Raw genomic sequence first — 3502 nt, 5'->3', positions numbered from 1 at the left:
AGGGAAAGAAGAGGTGAAATGATCTCTCTTTTCAGATGACATAATAACCAGAATACACAGGGAACTCAAGTGGCTTACCCGAAAAAAAAAAAAATCAACCCAATTAAAAGATGGAAAAATGAGCTGAACAAAGAACTCTGTAAGGAAGACATGTAAACAGCCAAAAAACATGAAAAAAGGCTCAACGTCCTTCATCATCAGATGCAAAGCAAAACCACAATGAGATACCACTTAATCCCAGTCAGAATGACGAAGATTAAAGAAACAAAAAATGCTAAGTGCTGGTGAGGCGGTGATTGAAAAGGGAACTCTCCTACACTTTTGATGAGAATGTAAATTAGTCTAGCCACCGTGGAGAACAATATGGAGGTTCCTCAAAGATCTACAGATAGAACTACCATATGATCCAGCAATTCTACTCCTGGGTATCTACTCAAAGGATAAGAGAATGCTTAGTCAGAAAAGTGCTTGCACATCTATGTTTGTTGCAGCATTATTCACAATTGCTAAGACATGGAACCAACCGGGAACAGATAAATGGATTGAAAAGGTGTGGCAGATATACTCTATGGAATACTATTCAGCCATAAAAAATAACAAGATCTTGGCATTTGATAGAAAGTAGACAGATATAGAAGACTTAGAGCTGAGTGAAGTAAGCCAGGCAATGAAAGAGAGACATAGTATGTCTCCCCTTAATATATACTGACTGTCCCCACTCTACAGTGGAAACTGAAAGATTAGCATATATAGAAACATGGAAAATGGTTATAGATACTGGAGACAGTGTGGGAAGAGGGTGGTAGAAGAGGGAGAGTGAGAAGAAAGGAATCAAGGAGAAAAATAGAGAGGCAAGACATTTATGGGACACAGAAATGGATGATTATCTATTGATTGTAACGTGTATGGTATCTTCAGTTGGACTGGTATGAAGTGTATTCATGTTGGGTAAACTCACTTTATAAGATGTAGTGATGTACAGTGACCGAAAGTATAAAATAAATTAAAAATTTGGGGCCAGCAGGTGGTGTAGTGGTTAAGGGTGTTGGACTCCCACATGGCCAACCATGGTTTGTGTCCCAGACCTGGTAGCTTGCTTTCTCACTTTCTCTCTCTCTTTGTCCCTCTCTGGTCAAATTAAAATAAAATAAAGTTAAATAAAATAATTCTTTAATTTTTTTTAAATAGTTGAGAAATAATGGGAAAATCCTATATTTTGTTCATAGAGAATTGGTTAAATAATAATCGTGTATCTATACTCCAAAGTACTAAGCAAGAGAAGATTTAAATGAGTATCTATAAAATAAAATATTGATAGATCCAAAAATATATTTTTAAATATCAAATTACAGAAGAATGTAAATATCTATAAAGAGAGTAATTTAAATCAAGAACTTCTCTATATATTTTTTCTTTTTTTAAATTTGTCAGAGGGTGTGTGTGCTCTCCAGAGAGAGGGAGAGCGAGAAAGCAACACTCAGTGAGGCATAGTCATGCTGCATCACTGAGAGGATGGTACTGAAGGAGGTGAGGGTTACTGTGGATATCCCAGAGACAGCAGCTCAGACAGAAGCAGGAGAGCATGCAGGTGAGTGTAGGGCTCACCAACGAGGCCAGTGAGGCTGAGCGGCTGAGGAGGGTGGAGGGCTGTATTACTGAGAGTAGTGGGGGAGATAAGTGACAGATTGTACCTATAGGACCCGGTGTGGACCATTGTAAGAGTGGTGGCTTTTATTTTCAGTCAAGTGAGGAACAAGTGCAGCATTGTGAGCGGGGGTGTGTGTGTGTTGGGCGGGGCAGGGTATGGCATGACCTGATCTTGTTGAATGGATTCTGGCTGTTGCTTTGAAAATAAATTGTAGCAAAACAAGGATAGAAGGTAGGTGAGTGGTTGGGGGCTGGTTGTAGGAACAGAGATGAGAGCCAGCCTGTGGGTTGGTGGTGAAAGCGGCTGAATCCCACGTAGTTACCAGCGTGGTTCAAATCCCAGACCCAGCAGATGGTGTAATGGTTATATTGCTGGACTCCTATGCAGTTGACCATGGTTCGAGTCCAGACCTGGCGGCTTGAAACTCAAGCCAGGTACGTGTGTATATGTGACCAAATCCAAAAGGAGAGCAGAGGAGAAAGGATTGTGGTGTGGCCATTATCCCCTGAGGGTGATTCCTTACTTTCTGACTCTCTCATTCTCTCTGGTGAGCACACATGCGCTATAGCAAAAACTCTCTGTCTCCCCCACCCCCAAACACATTCTCTATTCAAAAGAAGCAGGATTTCTTAGAGAAAAGACTTAATGCAGGCATGGAGCATGGAAGATAGAATATGAGCCTGGAATGGCTGATTTTATTTCTTTCTTTATTTGAGCACACATGCACATGTGCCTGGCATGATTCTCAAGCTACTGGATTGGAGGTTTGAATTGCACAGTCAGCTCCATGGGATACAGCTGCCTTAACCTCCACGCCACCAGCTGGCCCTATTTTTTTTTTTTTTTAATAACTTTTGCCAGAGAGCAAAAAAGAGTGAGAGAGAGAGAAAGCATTTTGCATGGGGCATAGTCAAGCAACCACCTTTTTTTTTTTAAAGAAGCATTTATTTCTATTTTATTTTGCTTATCATTATTATATATATTTTTTTAAATTTGCCATAGGGAAAGCGTGCTTACCAGAGAGAGACAGAGAGAAGGAAAGTGAGAAAGCAAATCCCTGAGTCCTGGATTCAAACTGCAGTCGGACGTGTGGGAGTCCAGCACTTTAACCACTATGCCACTTGCTGCACCCCACAATCCCTTCTTCATCTCTCTCTCCTAATGGAATTTTGAGCATGCATACACATGTGCCCAGCATGTTTTTCAAGCCACGAGGTCCAACACTCAAACTGTATTGTCAGCCATGAGGGATCTAGCCACCCCAACCACCACACTATGAGGTGGCCCTAATTAATATTTTTAATTAGCATAGAACTGTATATATTTATGGTATACAACATGATGTGAAATATGTATACATTGTAGAATGACTAACTCAAGTGAATTAACATACCATATACTAATCATTTATTTATGCTAAAAGAACTTAAAACTCAGTATCTTAGAAAATTTCAAATATTATCATTGACTCTAGACACTGTTGTACGATTAAAATAACTTTTTTATTTTCTCAGTGACTGGAGAGAGAGAGAGACAGAGAGAGGGAAAGTAAGAAATCACCCATGCCGGGATGGCTATGCCACAGTCCCTTGTCCTCCATCGTCCTCCTGGGATTTAGGGCACGCATGCACCCAGGCATGCACCTCAAGTTGCCAGGTTCAGGACTCACATCACACAATCAGATTTGTGGGATCCAGTTGCCTTAACCCTCCATGCTACCAGCTGGCCCAGTACCCATAGTCTTTATTTTTATTTTTTTTAATATATTTTTTTAATTATTTATTTTATTTTATTTATTCATTCATTCGTTTTTTGTTTTTTTTTTTAATTTGACCAGAGAGAGACAGAGATTGA

This window comes from Tupaia chinensis, unplaced genomic scaffold (assembly GCF_000334495.1).
Source record: "Tupaia chinensis unplaced genomic scaffold, TupChi_1.0 Scaffold000185_1, whole genome shotgun sequence".
NCBI lineage: Eukaryota > Metazoa > Chordata > Mammalia > Scandentia > Tupaiidae > Tupaia > Tupaia belangeri.
The sequence above is the reverse complement of the archived record's forward strand: the minus strand, read 5'-3'. Positions refer to the sequence as shown.